At 40.7% G+C, this 22,055-nt stretch overlaps 1 long non-coding RNA gene across 1 annotated transcript in view; it reads left to right on the top strand.

Annotated features, from left to right (window-relative positions):
• Positions 1-22,055, top strand: part of LOC122561520 (uncharacterized) — a 40,526-nt gene that overhangs the window by 6,845 nt on the left and 11,626 nt on the right. The window contains exon 2 of the long non-coding RNA XR_006315030.2: positions 12,683-12,763. This is a non-coding gene — a long non-coding RNA (uncharacterized LOC122561520). The remainder of the gene's footprint in view (positions 1-12,682; positions 12,764-22,055) is intronic.

Here is a 22,055-nt window from a genome sequence, read left to right as displayed (position 1 = left end):
AACCTTATAGCCCCACTCTGGAATTCCCCACTTGGCCTGTCTCCCATTCCAGATCCAGTTCCAGCACAGCTCCCTCCCTGGGAGTAGGACTAGAAATGTACTGTTCGAGAAAGTTCTCCTGACACGTTGCAAGAATTTCTTCACTTCCATGCTCCACACTCTATCTTTATCCCACTCTACCCTAGGGTAATTGTAATCACTTGCCTTGCAGATTCCCACTATCTGCCTACAAATGCTCTCTTCTACTGCCTCCCCACTAATTAGAGGTCTCTAATAAATATCCAATAAGGGGTCACTGCTCACTTCCTGCTTCTAACCACATATAGATTCTAATTCAGGAACCATCACTTCTTCAAGGACTTTGACCAAAACTGCTATGCTTTCTCCCTCAAGAGGTATCTCCAGGCTCTTCACTTATTCCTATACAACACACCCACTCTGAGCCTACCTAGATACTCATAGCATCACCTTGCATTGCTTTTTTGAGCTTTGCCCCTAAGCCAGAGATACCGGGCCCATGTTACTGCTGTTTGCCTTTCCATTAAGGCGCAGACACAAAGCCAGGAAGCTTGGCATAGTTTCTTTTCATGCCTAAGGAACAGCTTTCACAACTCACCCCACGGACATTTGGCCAGAGACACTTTACAGAGGTATCAGCAGAAATTTCTACTTCTTCATAGAAATTAGCTGAGAGACAGTAAAACAGCCACATTCAGGAAGCTTAACAGTTCCTCTCTATCATGTCATGAGAGGCAATATGAAATTGTAGCAAGGATTCAGAAAACAGCTGGAGATGGTTAGGGGCCATTATATACCCTTTAGGTTCATTTTAACATTTATATAAATAAATAGTTATGCTCCCTACACGTTTTTAAAAATCAGAAGATGTCCTTTACATAGCATCTTTTGTGACCTCGTGACCTTTCAAAGTGCTTTGCAACTGATTAAGTATCTTCTGAAATGCCACTGTTATAACACAGGACAAAAAGCATCATGTCTGGAATGGGGTTAACTTTCAACTGTAACAGCAATGTAAACTTGCCAAAATGTTTTACTGGGAATGTCAGTAAAACCAAAATCAAATCCATTAATTCTGCACTGACTTTTTTCAGACACCAACACCCCTGTCATTTCCACATGTTCCCTCAAATTTATTCTCCTTTCAGTATTTATCCAATTCCCTGTTGAAGGCTACAATTGAATCAATATTCACCATGTCATCAAGCAGCGCATTCCAAATCCTAATAGCTGCTTGTGTAAAAGGCTTTTCCTCATATGCCGCTGGCCGGGTTCCATTTGTCAATCGAGTTAAATCTCTGCCCTTGTTATTGATCCCTCAGCCACTCGAAACAATAATGTTCAGTCGTGTTAATTAAACAGTAGTCAGCTCCAAAATCAGTCAAGACCTAGATTACGCCAGTTTCAGGTACAGCTCTCAGATCAGAGTGTCATTAATTAATGCAGATGACTTAAATGAGGAGGCTATAAAGCCTGTTTGAAAAGAAAGATCTCAAAGTGGAATATTTGTGCATTGGATCCTCGAACCTTGCATATCTTAAAGCAGTTTTATTGCTAGTGATGGTCTATAAACTCTAGCACTCACACTTCCAGAACAGCTGTACAGGTCAGACTGATTCCTGGGATAATAAGACAAGTGTATGAATCATGGAATCCCCATACCTAAATAGAAAGCATCCAATCCATTGAGTCCACACTGGCCCTCCAAAGGGCCTCAAATCCTAACCCCATATTTCCCATGGTTAATCCACCTAGTCTGCACACTATGGAACAATTTAGCATGGCCAATCCACCTAATTTGCATATCATTGAACACCGGCGACGATACCAGAGCACCTAGAGAAAACCCAAGCAGACATAGGGGGAATGTGCAAGCTGCACACAGTCACCCAAGGGTGGGTCTCTGACGTTGTGAAAAACAGTCCTAACCACTGAGCCACCATGCCATGAGTAGAGACTGCAGCGATTAGGAATATATTCACTGGTGTTTAGACAGGGCACCTCATAGAAACCTATGAAATTCTAACGGGACTAGACAGGGTAAATGCAGGAAGTGTGTTCCTGATGACCAGGGAATCCAGACACAGTAGTTACAGCCCGATGTATTGGACTAGGCCATTTAGGACTGGGATGAGGAGAAATTTGTTCCTCCAGTGAGTGGAATTATCTGCCACAGAAAAAGCTGATGAGGCCAAAACATTGAATGTTTTCAAGAAGAAATCAGATATATTTCTTAGAACTAGAGGAATCAAAGAACATGGAGTGAAAATTGGAACAGGAGACTAAGATGAATGATTGGCCATGATCACATTGATTGGCAGAGCAGGCTCAAAGGGCCGAGTGGCCTTACTCCTGTTCCTATTTTCCAATGTCCTGCACAGATGGAGCTGAGTGAGAAAAAGTCTGGTTTCCCTTTTCTGCACTCAGTCATACTTACAGACTTATATTGTTGGAGCATGATTGAATTTAATGTAGCTTTATTGTTCGACTAGCATTATCAAAGTTCTGATTTTGGTAACTTGTCTAAATTGGTGCTTCAAATTATCACAAATATACACTGGGGCTATTATAGAGTCTGAATGTATTGTGCAATTCAACTGGAATCAAATTGATATGTTGCTGATCAGGAAGAAACAGTGAAATCTAAAATGTTTCTTTTTGTAATTTGCAGAGTAAACAGTTACTCACTGCATTTAAAAATGTTTTACAAAGAACTTACATTCATATACTACCTTAACACATTCTCAAAGTATTTTACAGTTAAAGTGGTATTTTTCATTGGGTATTCATTGGTTTACTGTTATCATCCTGATCATTAAAAACATTATGCAGCAACAGTAACCTGTGTTTATTATGGTGGAGGAACATATTACTGCAGGCGCTGGAATCTGTACTGAAAACAACAAATGCTGGAGATCAAAACAGGACAGGCAGCAGCTATGGAGAGAAAGCAGGCTAACATTTCGAGTCTAGTCTCAAGCTCTGATGAAGAACCATCTAGCCTCGAAACGTTAGCTTGCTTCCCTTTATTATAATGGAGTTGCCTAACTTAGATGGCTGGCTTACTCCACATGGAGTGACAGCAACAGCTTGAGTTCATTTCCCACATTGGTTGCGGTTACTATGAGCATCTCTCCTTCCTAATCTCTACCCTCATCTGAGGGTTGGTTGACTTCAGATTAAGCCACCAGTGTTCCTCCTTCTAATGAGAGTGGAGTTATGGCAACTTTACACTTATTATAGTATAGTAAACTGTCTTTAAGGAGAGTTATAAGTGAGAATTAACAATGAGCTGCAGTAAGAGGATATTAGGACAGATGTCAGTAAGGAGAGAATGGTGCTGGAAAAGCACAGCAGGTCAGGCAGCATTCGAGGAGCAGGAGAACCAACATTTTGGGCAAAAGCCCTTCATCAGGAACGATGTCAGTGTTCAAGAAGAAAAGAGAGTTTGAGAATGTTGTATTTTTATATGGTGTTCCATAACATCGAATTACTGTTGTATTACCAGATAGGTAAATCATGTAGATTTAACTTGTTTGAAAATCTCCGACAGGTTTAGTTATCAGACCACCTGCTAACTTGCCGTTACAGTGTAGTTTATATACACATTCCTATTCTAGCTTTCTGCTGCTTCGAGTCATCATGGTGGATGGCCATCTTCTGCACAGCAGCAACTCTATGATTTTGTGAAATTCCATTAGCTGCCTTGGTGAGATTTGAACCCAGGACTACAGAGAAATAGCCCAGACCTCTGAATTACAAATGATGCTACGTCTACATCATCATCTCCACTGCAGTTTAGTTGGGATTGAAAGGGGTGATTAGGAATGAAAAGGTTCAGCTGACTAAAAAGAGGGGTCCAGTGTGAACTGAGGCCAGAGAAACAAGGGTGCCCACCTGTTGTCTTCCTCTGCATCAAATGGAGCAGACATTGGACAAGAGACTGGGTCTCCTGAGCCAAACAAGGAGATGTTTAATATATTGTTGAGACCATAATGCAAACCATGGTTTTGCAAGACAGAAGGCTGTCACTCCAAGCTGTAATCTTTCAAATGTGACAGTGCAGTTATGAAACTTCCACCTTTAAACATGTTGTTCATCCAACATCAGTGGGAATACAGTTCATGTCCTAGATAGAAGTAGATGCCTGAGAATGAATATCCAAGACAAGAACTGCAATGTTTCACGATGAAATAACTGCGGCAGATAGAATAAAAAAGAAGTCATTTCTTCTTGCAGTGTTCAGCAGATGATAAAATGATGGAATTCTGCCAAAGTTGAAATCCAATTCAAAAGTGTTTATAGAACCAACCAATTACATTCAGAAGTCCTTACATCTGAATCCAAGCTGTTGCTTACATTTCATTTTCTTGTTTTCGGCCAGTCGATTAATGATTTGCCAGTTGACTGCTGAGGATCTTACATATTCTGAAATATTCCTTGTTATGATTCAAATAAATGACTAGGTAGCTTTTGTGTACATCAATGAGATTTGAAATGGAGAGAGGATTTATCAAGCCACACAATACAAACTCTGTTGTATTGTAGGCATTTGTTGCATTTTGTTCTTGATGTTCTATTGATCTAGGGGTTGTATTATTCAGTTTATTCTTATGTTTACATGTTAAAGCATACCTATCGAGAAAAAACAGTCGACAAAAATGTGCTCCAAATGACAATGGCTCATTTACTTTCACTTCAGTGCAAGAGAGAAATCTGAATCCTGCGTAAGATGAGACAGACAAAGACAATTTGCTGTGGCTTGAGGGAATAGTTGAAGATGCGAGCCCTCTTTCTGTCCCCACCACCACCACCCACAGCAGCTCCCTGCAAATTGTTTCTTGATACACAGGCAAATCTGGTTAGGGACAAGAAAACTGCAGATGCTGGAATCCAAAGTAGCCAAGCAGGAGGCTGGAAGAACACAGCAAGCCAGGCAGCATCAGGGGGTGGAGAAGTCAACATTTTGGATGTAACCCTTCTTCAGGATGGGGGTGGGTGGGGGTGGGGGTGAGTGGAGCTCTCTCTCCACAGATGTTGCCAGATCTGCTGAGTCTCTCCAGCAATTTCTATTTTTATTTTGTTTCTAAATTGTCTTTAATTTTTATTGCTATTTCCTTACAGTTAGTTTTTTGCCGTCATGCTTGAAATTATGTGTTTCAGGGACAAGATTACAGTCATTCCAAACGCTACACTACTCAACCTAACTGATTCAGTTCTCTATTACCAGAATTTAAACATTGGTTAGACCGAATCCAGGGATACACGTTTCTAAACAGAATTTTATTCCAACACTCACACCACAAAACATTGCAATTGTTGATGAAATATCATTACCCCTCTGATTGGTGAAACCATTAGAAAACATCACCTTCGATTATCTTCAATGGAAAATCTTGAAGAACGTTTGCCTGAATTTCTGAGTCACATTATCGGAAAGTAATCATCTTTAGGGGCTGGGGGAAGGCCAGAAAATAACATTCCTTCATTCCCAATTCCTCAATCCCAAAAAAGTTTGAAGATCAATTAAGTAGAAAAAAGGTCAAGATACTTGAGTAGTTTGTGATCTGGAAAAGCATCAGTGACAAGGAGATTGTGAAGCAGATCCCAGCAAGTTCAGTTTATAGAGTCAGCGAGACATAGAGACATGGTCCAACTTGTCAATGTCGACCAAATATCCTAACCTAATCTACTCTCATTGGCCAGCATTTGGCCCATATTCTTTGAAACCCTTCCTATTCATGTACCCATCCAGATGCCTTTTAAATGCTGTAATTGTACCAGCCTCCATCACTTCCTCTGGCAGCTCATTCCATACATGCACCACGCTCTGTGTGAAAAAAATGCCCTTAGGTCTCTTTTACAGAGGAACTTCGATTATCCAGCATTTGATTAAATGAACTTCAGATTATTCGGCAAGATTGCAAGGTCCTGATGTTTGGCTAAACTGTGTTACCCGGCATTCAATTATCCAAATTTCGATTATCCGAACAAAATACTTCCCGCCCATGTCATGTGGATAATCGCAGTTCCTCTGTATATCTTTTCCCTCTCACCATAAGCCTATGCCCTCTAGTTCTGGACTGCTCCAGCCCAGGGAAAAAAACCTTGTCTATCTATGCTCCTCATGATTTTATAACCCTCTGTAAAGTCACCCCTCAGCCTCTAATGCTCCAGGGAAAATAGCTCCAGCCTATTCACCCTCTCCCTATATCTCAAATCCTCCAACCCTGGCAACATCCTTGTGAATCTTTTCTGAACCTTTTCAAGATTCACAACATCCTTCCGATAGGAGGGAGACCAGAACTGCACACAATATTCTGAAAATGGCCTAATTAATGTCCTGCACAGCTTCAGCATGACCTCCCAACTCCTGTATTCAATGCTCTGACCAGTAAAGGAAAGCATATCAAATGCCTTCTTTCGCATTTATGTTGCATCTTTTAAGACCTCAGGATATCCCAGAATAGCTGCAAAACTACAGAACTACTTTGAAGCGAAATTGTTGTTGTAATAAAGAGACACAGTAGTTGATTTGCACACAACAAGCTAACATAAAGTAACTGAGCAGATGTGGTTATAAATATTGACCAGGATGCCAGGCAACAAAAAAAATTGATCAATAGATATGGTTGTTCCAAGTAATTCCATAGAACCATTTCCATAAGTGCTACGCAAAGACCATATCCAAAAGGAGACAATATAACCATATTCCCTTGACATTCAATGGCATTATCATCATTGAATCCCCCACTATCAACATCCTAGGTGCTAGCATTGATCAGAAACAGAACTGGACTCACTATATAATTATAGTGGCTACAAGAGCCGGGTAGAAGCTGGGATTCTGCAGGAATTAACTCATCTCCCGACTCCCTAAAACCTTTCTACTATCCACAAGGCACAAGTCAGGAGTGTGATGGAACATTCCCGATTTGCCTGGATGGGTGCAGTTCCAACAACATTCAAGAAACAGTGTGTATCATCTATAAGGTGCACCGCACTAACTCACAACAACTTCTTGGCAGTTCCTTACAAATCTGCAATCTTTTCCATCTGCAAGGATTAAGCAGCCAGTAGCTGGGAATGCCACTGGCTGTAAGTTCCTCTCCAAGTCACGCATCATCCTGACTTAGAAATGTATCTCTGTCACTGTGTTAAAATTTGCAGCTCCTTCCTATCAGCAGAGTGTCCCTACATCCCAACAACTGCAACAGTTCTTATAAGAGGCAGCTTACACCCCTTCTCAAGGACAACGAGAGATGTGCCCCAAATGCTGGCCCAGTCCACAATGCCAACATCCCATGAGTGAATAATAATTTTTAAAATTGAGAGGAAAGATAGGGCATCAAGTTAATTTTGTCTCTAAAGACAGGAAGATGATATTTGGGGCTTTGAACCGATGCTGCCATTGAATAGAATCAAGGGTGATCCAACATTCCTCATGTCCGCTGTCCTGTCCTTTCCACATATTCCTTGACTCCTCTACTGATCAAGAATCTATTTACCTCTGACACAGTTGCATGTCTGACATACTGGAGTAATATTCTCCTCATTAACATGTTCAGATTTGTTATTAGATGCCACTGGAGCAGCTGAGACTTGAACCTGTTGGTTAGAGGTAGGGACATGATCTCTGTACCACAACAGCCATCCGCCTATGTAATGGATCCTTGGATGAATACTCAAACTACCTTTTTCCAGTGGGAGAGCTCGCCTTCCACAATAAGGTCAGATTTTTTATCTCATTACTGCATGGTTTGCAGGCAAAAGCCTTGCTATGAATTTAAACCAACTGGCAAGCACAAATACCTCACAGGAGCTGCAAAAGCTTCTCTCTACCCATGTGATTGAAGAGTCAATTGATTAGATAGCAGAGCTCCAATAATCCCATCATGAACTGTCAGATCTCCTGATGTCAAAGAGGAGACGAGCAGATTGAAAAGGAAGCAATTAGTTGTTCCAATGGTTGACCGCTGAGGAGGGGATGGGCTTCCCCCAAAGGGTGTGTCTGTAATTTGAAAACAATCAAATGTAGCAGTTACAAAAGTTGTTTTCTGTAACCTTAGTTATTTAGTAATTTTTCACATTAGACACTAAAGTCTGCAGAATCTTTTCAAGTTAACAATCAGATGCAACAGAGGTCAAATTGCATTTGTTAATGTACTCTCCATTTTCTGTTGTATATTTAGTCTTTGGCTCATCTTGTACTTAATCTGCTAATCTCTGTGTACTGTTCTTGAGTGAATGTACAATTCACTACCCTGCTGATTGGGGAATATCAATTGTACAGTCCATAAACAAATGCTAACAACTTGTCAGATTGGTTTGCCAGTACATTGTACAGTGTGGAACTCAGACAGAAGAAAGCAGTATGCAGATGTTATCTCCAGTCTTTGTGAGTTAGTTGACTTCAAATGTTTCGTCCCCTGGCTAGGCGACATCGTCAGTGCTTGGGAGCCTCCTGCGAAGCGCTTCATTGATGTTTCCTCCGGTGTTTATAGTGGTCTGTCCCTGCCGCTTCCGGTTGTCAGTTTCAGCTGTCCGCTGTAGTGGTTGGTATATTGGGTCCAGGTCGATGTGTTTGTTGATGGAGTTTGTGGATGAATGCCATGCCTCTAGGAATTCCCTGGCTGTTCTCTGTCTGGCTTGCCCTATGATAGTAGTGTTGTCCCAGTCAAATTCATGTTGCTTGTTGTCTGCGTGTGTGGCTACTAAGGATAGTTGGTCGTGTCGTTTCGTGGCTAGTTGATGTTCATGTATGCGGATTGTTAGCTGTCTTCCTGTTTGTCCTATATAGTGTTTTGTCCAGTCCTTGCATGGTATTTTGTACACTACATTAGTTTTGCTCATGTTGGGTATCGGGTCCTTCGTTCTGGTGAGTTGTTGTCTGAGCGTGGCTGTTGGTTTGTGTGCCGATATGAGTCCTAGGGGTCGCAGTAGTCTGGCTGTCAGAAGCGCTTCGCAGGAGGCTCCCAAGCACTGATGATGTCGCCAAGCCAGGGGACGAAAAGTTTGCAACAAAAACTTCCAGCTCGGCGAACAGAACCACAACAACGAGCATCCGAGCTACAAATCTTCGCACAAACACAGTTGACTTCAGCTGCATTGGGAAAGAGAGAGGGACAGAGAGTGGGTGTGAGAGAAAGAGAAAGTAACCTAGGCCAGTTCTATTGACATCGACGCCTAATAACATTCTCACAAATATTATTTGGGCTTGTCCATAAAGGAAAAGAGAAAGATTCATATTTGTCAAATACCTTTTCCAAACACAGAATGATCCAAAACAGCCAAAGACATACTTTTGAAGTGTAGTTGCCTATTGTAATTAAGGATTGTAAAAATGGTCACATCCTTAGAGGGGGTGGGGGTGTTATAGCCGAGTGGTATTATCTCTGAACTGTTAATTTAGCGACCCCAATAATGTTCTGGGGAGCTGGGTTCAAATCCTGCCATGGATGATGGTGGAATTTAAATTCAAGAAAACGACAATCTAGAATTAAGATTCTTAAAGATGACCATGAATCCATTGCCAATTTTGGGAAAGTCCATCTGGTTCACTCATGTCCTTTAGGGAAGGAATTCATCATTCTTACCTGGTCTGATCTGCCTGTGCCTCCAGACCCACAGCAATGTGGTTGACTCTTAACTGCCTTCTGGGCAATTAGAGATGGATAATAAATGCTGGCCCAGCCAGTGATGCCCTCATTCTGTGAATGAAAGAAAAAAATTCTCTCCTCATCTCATTTTTTTAAAGCACTCTCGTACTGATTTTTCAGAGAGGTCTAGAAGATGATGTAACAGGAAATTCAGCCCAGGAGAGGAGAAATTCTTCCTCATCTCCTTCTTAAAAGGAGACCTCCCTTATTTTGAAATTGTGCCTCTTGTTTGAGAAACCTCCTCAAAAACAATCTGTCAGCATTTACATCATCAAATCCCTTCAGAATAAGATCACTGTTCATTCTTCAAAACCACAATGAGCAGACTGAATGCTCTATTCTATAATGGGATATGATTGTGTACATATCATAATGTAACTGATTATGTTAACCTGACATTGGCAGAGCAGAAGAACAGGCCAGAAAGAGGCCTGCAGTGGAACAAGAGTGAGACTCTACATGAGAGATCTGTATTTGGTAACATTAATGTGTCTATGTGTGTCAATAGTTTCTGCTACACAACTAAAGAGAGTGAGAGACCATTATTCAAGGAGGAGGATGAGTGTTGGAAAAATCTTACTATTGACCCCAAAGCAAGTGGAGCTTTCCTTGTATTCCATTGAAATGCTATTGGTTTGCAATGATACTCCTTCATTTCTTTCCTGCTACACATAAAATACTGTCGAAATATTGATGCCTTTTCTTCAGTTCCATGTTAATCTGTACCCATGAATATAGAGGGGTAGAGAGCAATGTTGTTTCTCAATAGTAATTACTCTTTTTATCAAATGCTTAAAGGAACATCGTTATACAGAATTACAGGTTTCTGAAACTTAAGGTCTTTTTTTTGCGCATAGTGATAAGAACATGTACAGAATGCAGAGGGTCTGATGTAAAACTAAAAGCAGGTTTTATTTGATCTGCCTTTGTCAGGGTTCAATGTGAATGGCATTTACTTCCTCCACCTTTACGGTTGGGCTGTGGTTGGGGAACGAGCTCGTCAGATTGGCCTGATGCCAGTAAGGCTAACTCTCATGTTGCATCATTTTAATTGCTTCACTGTCCAAAGCTTCATCACTGGAAAGGATGGAAATTTGAACAGAACATTTTAAAAAATAGGGGTTACTGTGCAAAAGGCTTGGAGCAAATTCAAGAAGACATTGCTCTTAACTCTGAAGAATGCAGTCGCTGCTTGACTCAGTGCTGCCACCATACTGCAGGGTATGTTGTATCTGTTGTTATGAGGAAGGGTCATTAGGCCTAAGACGTAAAATGTGTTTTCGCTCCCCAGATGCTGCCAGTTTTACTGAGTGTTTTTTCCAGCCATTTCTGTTTTTGTTTAGATTTACAGCATTCGCAATTCTTTCATTTTTTTCTTTACACTGTGTGTGCCAGTCACTGTCCTGAAAGGACAAATAAAATGATGGCTTGTGTTCATGCATGCAATTTGTTCTCGATAGTTCTGCTTTGACCTTGCAGGAAGGATTATGGTAGATACTCTAGTAGGATCCCTACAGTGTAGAAGCAGGTTATTCAGCCCATCAGGTCCACACAGACCTCCAAAGAACATTCCACCCAGCCCCACCCTATCCGGATAACTCCACAATTCTCATGGGTAATCCACCAAGCCTGCACATCCCTGAACACTATGGGCAATTGAGCATGGCCAATCCACCTAACCTGCACATATTTGGACTGTGAGAGGAAACTGGAACACCCAGAGGAAACCCACGCAGACATGGGGAGAACATGCAAACTCCACACAGACAGTCGCCTGAAGTTGGAATTGAACCTGGGTCCCTGATGCTGTGAGGCGGCAGTGCTAACCACTGAGCCAACATGCTACCCTTAATAATTATTTTTTTTCCTATGGTAGTGGTCAACAGAACTGAGCCAAAACCAGCAGCACACACACACAAACACATACACACACACTTCATTCACATTCACTGCCACCATGCAAACAGACTCAGACATGCAAACACTCTTCACGCTAATGCACAAAAATTTACATTCCTCACATGCACACAAACTCACGCACAAAAGTACTCACACGCACACGTGTAAATACAGTTGCTGTCACAAACATGCATACAAACACAAACTCATACACAGGCACACAAACCCTTATCACAAATCCACCTCACACATGGATCACAAACTCACATCCCCAGATATAAAAAGAAGCAATACAAAAACACAGTGAGCTGTTTGGGTCAGGGATGCACTGTCTCAGAAGATGATTGAGTTGAATTCATTTGAAGACTTCTGCTTCATGATGGTTTTCAAAGTCTCTTCCTCACTAACCCATCTCACCTTCACAACCAGCCAGCTCACACTAACCCCCATTAATGACTCCGTCAACACAGCTCATACAATAACCAGGTAACAATGTCAATTCTGACAATCCTGGACATTGCCCTGTGCAGACAATCCTGGAAATACAGGAATCATTCCATTCCATGGAATGCTTTACAACCACTGTCTGTATTATCAATGTAATCTCTGTTATATATCTGTTCCTTATGGAATCCGACATAAACTGATATTGAGTTGATTGCTTTTGATTAAAGGTACACAACACAACAATAGAACTGAGAATAAAAACAGATTAACCTGAAACAAGTGAATATAACTCATCCATGAATTCATGCTCAAAATCTAAGAGCATCTTTGATCTGAATCCGAGGATCTGTTTCAAAGGACTGGGTGTGGGCAGGATTTAGAGTTCGTCTCAGGATCTTTCATTTTGTTTTGCTATTTGCAAAGGGCTGGCAGGTTGGTGCGGAATAAGGGAATAGTTCTGAAAGGGTTAATGTTGGAAAATGCATGAAGCTCCACCCAATCTGATAATCTGCCATACAGAACATCTTGCAATCTTGGGGAGTGTGCCTCACCTGAGTAACAATATTTATCATGCCAATAGTACCTGATTGCTACCATGTGACAAACTGTTTGAAGAGTTGACGTGATAACATCTCATGGTTTATTCTTCACCAATACAGATATTTTGAACTAACCTGTTCAGATGTGGTTGACCGACCTTTGGAGCAGGCAGTGTTGAAGCTAGACCTCCTAGCTCAGAGGTAGGGACACTAGTATTACAAAAGTCATTTTTTTCTCACTTTGTAGGTTTGTTAATCAATTTGTTCAGACATGTTCAGGCACATATCTGGCACAGGTGGCACTTGGGGGACTCAGCCTTTTATAGCTCAGAGATGGGATGCTGCCAACTCTGCTACAAGAGTGCGTCATGAATCTTTGTTGCTGTGACAATCAATTTCTACAGAACTTTCTCACTGTGTACAGCTCCTGCTTAATGTAGATATTTTTAAACACCCTGTTCAGATGTGTTACAGGCTATAATCAGTTGGGATTTGAACCCAGTCTTCTAGCCCAGAGGTTGGGATACTATCATTGTGCCAAAAGAGCTACTTTCACTAAATGTGGCCTGGTTGATCGAGACCTAATTGTAGACATTTTCACAGGTATTATTACACACATGTGGAGCAGGTGGGATTTGAACCAAGGTCTCCTGACTCTGAGTTAGGGACACTATCACTCCACCACAAGAGCTCTTTTCTCCATCATTGTAGAAATGATTGGCTCTGCTACAGCCACACTTGGAGTATTGTGTACAGTTCTGGTCACTGCATTATAAGAAAGATGTGGAAGCTTTGGAAAGGGTGCAGAGGAGATTTACTAGGATCTTGCCTGGTAAATTCCACTGGCACTCTGTGTCCAACATTAAGCAATTCAGTTACAAATAGTAGGATGCTTCCAATAGCTTGTCATGCTTCAAGTGACCTCAGTTAAGATGGAGTCTGCAATCTTCATATCATCAGGTCAGATGCTATGATACAGTGAAGGTATAATGGACATGTCTCTTAAAAGGTATACTGTCATGATCCCTGCTGATGTTATTGCAGGATGAGTCTGATCCCAGACTGAAATCTGATTTGATAGATCATAGTTTGCTTTGGTTTGCTTTTAACGAGGTGGGCTTTCACTGAAACAGGTGCATGCAGTGCTGCAGATTTGTTTTTAATTGCGAAACAGAAATTTATTATGCAAAAAGAATGAGGATAAAGTAGAACAAATCAAATTATTTACATACAGCATAAATTTACCTAATTTGAAACATGTAGTGAAACATTATCCCATTAAGCTCAACAACACATGTTTATATTACACACACCAGAGAGAATTCCCTTCTCTTTCACATCCATTGGGCATAATTTAACTGTGTCTTCAATTCCCAGTCTTGACAATCTGATAGCCTCCTACAACTATGCTTAGACTTTCTCAGCTTCAAAGAACTCCATTCGAGTTTGAAATCAATCACTTCAAGTCTGGAACCTTTAAACTAAGTTGCTTACACTGAGATAACCTATTTCTTAAGACCATTGGTGGACCAAATTAATTTTTATTACAATCCAACAGTGTCATGGTTATGATTTTTCTTTCTTTATTCATTCACGGGATGTGGGTGTCACGAGCTAGGCTGGCAACTATTTGCAGTAGCTAAAGTGAGTGTGATGTGATGAAGTAAAGGGATAATTTTATGTAAAACTTGGTTATCTCACTTTTTAGATTAGAATCAATCTAAACATCATGGCATAGACAGAGAACACAGGAGGCTAACACCTTCAACATATTGTCTAGCTAACACCAATTGTTACAGTTAACCTGAGAATGCAACTTTTAAAAAAAGGTTTTGTGATTTACACATGAAAGAAGTGAAACTATCATGGTATTCTAACAGACTCAATAGACAATCAAGGTATTTTTCAGTGCATAATTTCAGTTATATCACACTAAATTTTTTGCTATAAATTCTGTGCCTTACAATTGTGTCTTCCACTATCACCTGATGAAGGAGCGATGCTCCAAAGGCTAGTGTGCTTCCAATTAAATCTGTTGGACTATAACCTGATGTTGTGTGATTTTTAACTTTGTCCACCCCAGTCCAACACCGGCATCTCTAAATCAGGATAATTTTATAAACTTGGGATCCTGGCACAAAGGCTCACTTATCAGAGCAATCAGCTATTCCCTGGAATTTTCAATGGCAGGAAAGGAATGCATTAAATAATTTAATATTCTGATGATTATGCTGTTAATGTTTCAAATTATAATAATATGTTAGGCTCCAAGAATCATGTGTATTTCATGCAGTATAATGAGATATTCATTATTATCAGGGATATGTCGTACTGGATCTGACAGATCTCCTACATCGATCACAGTTGGGATTTATCAATGACAATAAAGTTCCTGCCTTCGAGGTAGAAATCAGAACAAACCTCCCATTTGATAGATCATGACTCTAAGGGACTCCCCCAGTCCTCAGCTGTGAACTTGCTGTCGTTGGCAAACCCAAACATTTCAAAAGGACTAACTCTGTATTTGTGCTGGTTTAACTGCAGCTGGGGGAAATGTACAATACGTTTTAGTGCCTTAATTAATTCAAGATAATAAAAGTGCACACCCTGGGATAGAATTTAATCCAGACCATTGTGGTGAGGAACATCATCCCTAGGTCTACATCATTATGTCAGTTGGCAATGGGATAACTAACCGTAATAGTTGAAGGTAGGAAGAGGGCAATGCCGCCCTGTTTTCACAGTTAATCTAGTCCCATTTGCTTGCATTTGGTCCATATCCCTTTCTAAGTTGTACTCTCGTCCACCACTATCTCTGGCAACCTGTTCCAGATATTTTCCACCTTTTGTGTGAAATGATTGCCCCTCTGGGCCCTTTTGTATCTCTCCCCTCTCACCTTAAACCTATGCCCTCTAGTTTTAGACTCCCCTACCATGGGGAAAAGCTGTTGGCTATCCAGCTTATCAATGTTATCTCACGATTTTACGAACCTCTATAAGGTCACCCCTCAGTCTCCAGGGAAAAAGTCCCAGCCGTATCCAGTCTCTCCTCATATCTCAAACCTTCCAGTCAGGTAGCATCCTAGTCAATCTTTTCTGCACTCTTTCTAGTTTAATATCATCCTTTCTATATTATGGCAACCAGAATTGTTTGCAGTGTTCCAAATGTGGCCTTACCTTACCAGGCCAGTGATCCCATCTCTAATTAATTGACTGGAGCATTACCAATCACAGCCACAAGTCCCAGTGGTGCTGCTAGCAATGGAGGATTGCTGACATCTGATTGATTGGTACCTCTTGGAAGACTGATTCCCACCACCTGAGGCCAAAATCCACAGGAAGACCTGAATCTGGCCTTAACTCGATCGAGTCTCCTCCACTGAAGCGAGACACAGCTCCAGTTTGTGAGAACTAGAGGGCAAGAAAGCTGATGTAATTTTAAATCCGGACCGTGATATTCCTTAATGAGACATTCTGCATGGCGAGATTAGGATTTGTTCAGCTGAGGCAGCTTCCATCATCAAATAGAGAAAAGAACACCTTACATTTATTCAGCGCCCTTCACATCCGTTGGACAGCACAAATCTCTGAACAGCTAATTAGTTCTTTTTTCTGAAGTGTTGTAATGCAAGCACATCAGGGACTCACAAGCAGGAATGGATTAGGGTCTCATAATCAGTGAGAACTCCTCTGGTGTTCACCCAACTAGGGGATGGGATCTTTCGATCTCCTGAGAGGGGAGGAGGTTGCTTTCCCATCTAAAAGACAGCACCGTGAACAGTGAAGCACTCCCTCGGTGCTGCACTGGCCCAGAAAGAAGTCAAATTGGCAAAAGACAAGCAATTATCAGACGCATCTTGTACACTTTAGAATGGAGCTGCTATTTGTTCATTTCTAAATGTCATTGTTTTATTTTAATCTCTGGGAGAGTGGCAGCCTAAATATTTTTGCCTTCAAGTCTCTGCAATTGGACCTGAACTCATAAACCCCAGATGTAAAGGCAAACATGCTATCCATTGAATTACAGTTGCTACAAGACATTGATTGACCATGCTGACCGAAGAAAGAAGTGGAATTTGGATGCTGTTACACAGTTTGAAGGAGAAATCAGGCAGTTTAATACAAAATGTATGATGCATTGATTGGGGCTTGTTAGTTAAGGGAGGAAGTGTGGAATATAAAACAACAAAAGAACTTTTAGTTAAGACAGATCAACTCAACAAAATAAACATCATTGTCTATAGAAATCAATAGAAATAGAAAAGGGAAAGTGTAATATGAAAAGCAAGATGTCCTTGACTGAAATACAAGGAAGGACTTAAGGCAGGTTACCTAGCAACCACAGTGCAACTCATTACTATTTGATTTCAGAAAATGATTCTTTGTTGAATATTTAATCCCTGAAAGACAAAAAGGAAAACTATTATGAGAGATGAAAAATTGATATGGTGTGTTTTCAGAGTTCAGGCCTCCATATATTGATCAACAATTACAAGCAAACATGGTCCATGTCATATTTACATAGAAGTACAAATGTAATTGAATTCAGAAATGTATTCTATTGGTAGTGACATGAGCGATCACCAGACTGAAGAGTCGACTTTATAATAAGTGTATCAAGTTACAAATTATTACAAACAAGTTACAAAGTACATGTAGCACAGACTCTGGGCAGCTGCTGGTGCTGAAACTGTTCATCCCAATAATAATTCAGCTCTTCTTGGTGTCAACTTTAGTAAGTCCTGAGGTTTTAAGGCTTGAATGTGTGTGTTTCTATAGTGAATGGTATGTAATTGGGCATTAATTGTCAACTGAAGGACCTCAGTTGGTGCAGGTGCAGGGTGGGAAATCCAGCCTTATGGACCTTCTGAACATGTGTCTGACTGAGATGGAAGTGGGAAGGAGGTGGAGGCTTCACCTCTCAACATATTTTTCCATTAAATCCTCTCCTGATTTTCAAGTTTGTCATGAGGTAAGGAATAAAATACAACCCTTTATATCTGTATTTGTGTGTTTTCTACATATGTGTGTATATTTGCACCTGTGTAGGAAGTTGGCCAACTCATTTGGCTGGATAGCTGCTTTGTGATGCACAATAACTTCAGCAGTGTGGGTTTGATTCCCAAGCCAGCTGCGGTCACCATAAAGATCCTGCCTTCTCAATCCTGCCCTTCGTCTGAGTTGTGTTGACCCTTGTGTCAAACCCACCACCAACCATCTCTCCTTCTCTCCTTCTCTCTCTCTCTCTCTCTCACTCTCCCTCTTCCTCTAATGAGACAGCAACATTATCTGTCTCCGTTTGTGTACATGTGTATGTGGATTTGTTTCTGTGCTTCCTTAAATTTCATTTGTAGGATGAGGGCATTACTGGCTGCACCCGCATTTATCACACATCCCGGCCCACCTGTGAGAAGGTGGTGGTGAGCTGTTTGTTTGGGTTTGTTGTTGAGAAATCAGCGGACTGTGTTTATTGGGTGGCCGTTCTTATTGAATACGCTGTATAGGTATCTTTCTTCTACTGTTTGTAGTTCTTGGATGCTGCAGTGTGTTGTGGCTTGTTGAAACAATGTCCTGATGCAGCTCTGATTGTCGGTGTTGGGATGATTGCTTCTGTAGTTAAGTATTTGAACCTAAGTAATTTCATTGAAGTAATGAACCAAAAGGATCCAATAGAAACTTGCCACCAATATACACGAACACCAACTAGCCACCAAAAGACATGACCCACTATCACTAGTATCCTTACATACAGATGAAAAGGACATCACTTCGACTGGGACAACACATCCATCCTGGGACAGGCTAAACAGAGACACACATGGGAATTCCGAGAGGCCTGGCATTCAAACCGGAACTCCATCATAAACACATCAAATTGGACCCCATCTATCATTCTCTGAGAAAAAGAACCAGAAATGATATTACCCACTTTAAGAAACCAGGACACATAAATAGAAAACAGGACATAACACCAACTCTTCACTGGAGGCTCACTGATGTTACCTAGCATGGTGACGAAACATCTGAAAATGAACCTTCCAGCTCAGCGAGCAAGCCTACATTCAGAACCTCAATCTGAGCTACAAATCTTCTCAAAAATTGCTAATACATATAAAATGCCTTGGATTCTTCTTATTCTTATTTGCAAAGGATGTTTCATGACCTGTTTTAGCCATCCTAATTCCTTGTTTAAGTTCTTCCCTGCTTTCTTTATATGCTGCAAGGGTCTTGTCTGATTTCAGTCCCACCTTCTTCACCTTGCCCCTTCTCTGAGGCGTGGTGACCCTCAGGTTAAACCACCACTGTCTCTCTCTCTCTTGACAATAAGAGTGGTCCTCTGGGACTATGCTGCGTTTTCCTTTATTGTCAAGATCTTGCTGCATTTGAATATGGACTGCTTCAGGAGTTGTGAATTTCCCTGAACAATAGGTGATCATTCACACTACTGTCCTTACGATGGAGGCAGCTGAAGATGTTTGGGTTGAAGATATATTTTGTGAATGAGTGGTTGTAAAAATGGTGGACGGAGAGAAACATGGATATTGCATCTACTCCTGAGTTGCAGGCTTTCTTATATGATTCTTATGGTATTTTTATTTCCGAGTTATAAGGTAAGAATACTTGTCGTCCAAATAATTACAAAAAAAATGAAGAAGTAGAGATTTTTTTTAAACAGCATTTATATGAGCAGGGCCTTCACATGTTTGTCAAGTATCAATCTTTAGACAGGTGTTTTTCTCTCTTTGTTTTAAAATTTTATATTTCTAAAATTAATGTCTTAAAAAAGCATTTAAAAAAAACAAAAAATGTGAAGGAGAGTTTCTTTTACAATGTGAAGGAGGGACATTTTTGAACAGATCTTTTATTAACGGATTTGTGTTTGTCAAGTTTTGATCTGCAGAGGAATTTTTTTTTTACAAAAAAATTTAGGTTAATAAATACGCAGAGAAGGAGAGATTGTTTATATACGGAGCGTGCAGAGAGGCCTACATGTAGATGGTTCTGGAGACAGTTCTTTTTAAATCTGGAGATTGAACGCTGAATGTTGGATTATTTGTTGTTTTTTCATTTGTTCAGCTGTTTGATTTCTTTTTAATTTTTTTCCTTTTTTTGCATGTTTAATATTCAATCTGTGGGGAAGGAAAGGTAGATTAATTTTATATATAAAGTGCTATTGAGAGCTTCTTCTTTTTAGGATTAATGTCACAGTGGGCATTCGAGAGACACTGAGTATGATGACTAGTAGATTTAGGGAAGTGTTTACACTGCAGGATCTGTCAGACAGATGGGTGACTGTCAGGAAAGGTATGGCTCCCTGGATATTAATGAAACTGCTTTGATAGGTGAGGCCTTTTACATGTCAACTTGCTTTTGATTGATGTAAACATTTGTTTGATTGTTGCTTGTCTCTTAATTTTTTTTGTTTTCTTGATTTTCTGATGTATACTAGTCACTTAAATGAGGTACGAGAAGATAGTTATTACTTGATGCAAAACTGAATCTAAATACTACGACCTTCAGAAAAGGAATGAAGAAAGAGGAAATGAGGAACGTTAATCACTCGTGTTTATCTTGAAAAAAGATAGAATTCATAATTTGCCACAATTGTTGTGTTGTGCAAAAGGCTAGTATCTCCTCCAAGCATGCACATTAGCAGGGATTTCTATAAATGTAATTAAAGAAGGGCGGCATATACCTAACAGATACATAATAATGAAAAAAATTTATGGAAGAGTATATGAGTTAATGAAAATTACTGCAGATGCCGCAATCTGTACTGAAAACAATAAATGCTGGAGATCACAGAGGGTCAGGCAGCATCCATGGAGAGAGAGTAAGCTAATGTTTCGAGTCTAAGTAAAAAATCACACAACACCAGGTTATAGTCCAACAGGTTTATTTGGATGCACTAGCTTTCAGAGCACTGCTCCATCATCAGACAGCTACCTCGGGACCCTCCAACCCCTTGGCATCAATGTGGATTTCACCAGTTTCCTCATTTGAAAGGACAGACAGTCCCATTGGGGTGGGGGGGAGGGGAGAGACAACATGATAGCAGAATGTTACAAGATAAAAGAAAGGGAAGGAATGGGAGTGTGTTCACAATTTGAAGGTGGTGAACTCAGTGTTAAGTCCAGAGGGCTTTAAAGTGCCCAGTCTGAAGATGAGATGTTGTTCTTCCAGTTAGCGCTGGGATTCACTGGAATACTGCAGCATGCTGAGGTCAGACACATGGGCATGTGAGCAGGACGCTGTGTTGAAATGACCGGCTACAGGAAGGTCAGGGTAACACCTGCGCACAGATCGGAGATGTTCTGCACAATGGTCACCCAGTCTGTGTTTGGTGTATCTGATGTAGAGTAGGCTACATTGGCTGGAATGAATGCAATACACAAGATTGGAGGAGGTACAGGTGAAATACTGCTTCACTGGAAAAACTGTTCAGGTCCTTGGATGGTGAGCAAGGAGGAGGGGAAGGGGCAGGTGTTGCACCTTCTGCAGGTACATGGCAAAATATTGGGGGGAGGGGGGTTTGGTGTTGGTGGTTGTGGAGTGGACCAAGGTGTCCTGGAGAGAACGATCCCTGTGAAATGCAGATAGAAGAGTGAGGGGAAGATATGTTTGGTGGTGGTATTCTGCTGGAGTTGTCTGAAATGTTGGAGAGTGTTCCTTTGAATAAAGAGGCTGGTGGGATGGAAAGTGAAGACAAGGGGGACCCAATCATGCTGCTGTGAGTGATAGGAAGGGGCAAGCGCAGAAGCACAGGTAATAGGTTGGATGCAGTTGAGGTCTTTGTCAACCACAATGGTTGACAACCATGATCATGGATAAAAACAATATGTTTGCTGACATCAACAATCGGATAATGATTGCTGACTGCACATACACAATGTTAAGCCAATTTTTAAAAATGAAAATAAAAATTCTGCGTTGTTTATCACTTGATTTCTCTCACCAGATATTTTTTCATTAAGTTGCATTTGCCACTTTTGTATAAATATATTTTTGGGGCTGTCACTAATAGTGCACATGTTCCTCTTTCAAATACTAATTCTACCACCTTGTTTCACGCTTTATTTTTATTATGGGACTGCTTATTTTAGCAAATATATCACATTTTAATTTGTAACGATTGGTTTGATATTGCACATGCATTTGGAAATGACCTGCAGTGAGTTTGCAGTCAGTAATCATAGCATCATAGAGTCATAGAGATGTACAGCACTGAAACAGACCCTTCGGTCCAACCCGTCCATGCCGACCAGATATCCCATCATTGGAGCAATTTCATCTGTCTCCAATACAATGGTGTAGGTTACTATGAGTGAGTGATGTCAATAAAACCTTAATGCTTGGTGATTTCACCAGGTTTTTGAGCTGCTACTGAGCTAAATGATGTCAATATAATCATTCTTTTATTCATTTATGCTATGTGGGTGTGACTGGCTGGACCAACATTTATTGTTCATTCCTAATCGCCCAGAGGGCTGTT

The sequence above is a fragment of the Chiloscyllium plagiosum genome, unplaced genomic scaffold (assembly GCF_037043375.1).
Source record: "Chiloscyllium plagiosum isolate Xiang-an unplaced genomic scaffold, Cpla_swu_hap1 HiC_scaffold_23, whole genome shotgun sequence".
NCBI lineage: Eukaryota > Metazoa > Chordata > Chondrichthyes > Orectolobiformes > Hemiscylliidae > Chiloscyllium > Chiloscyllium plagiosum.
This window is presented reverse-complemented; position numbering and strand designations above follow the sequence as displayed.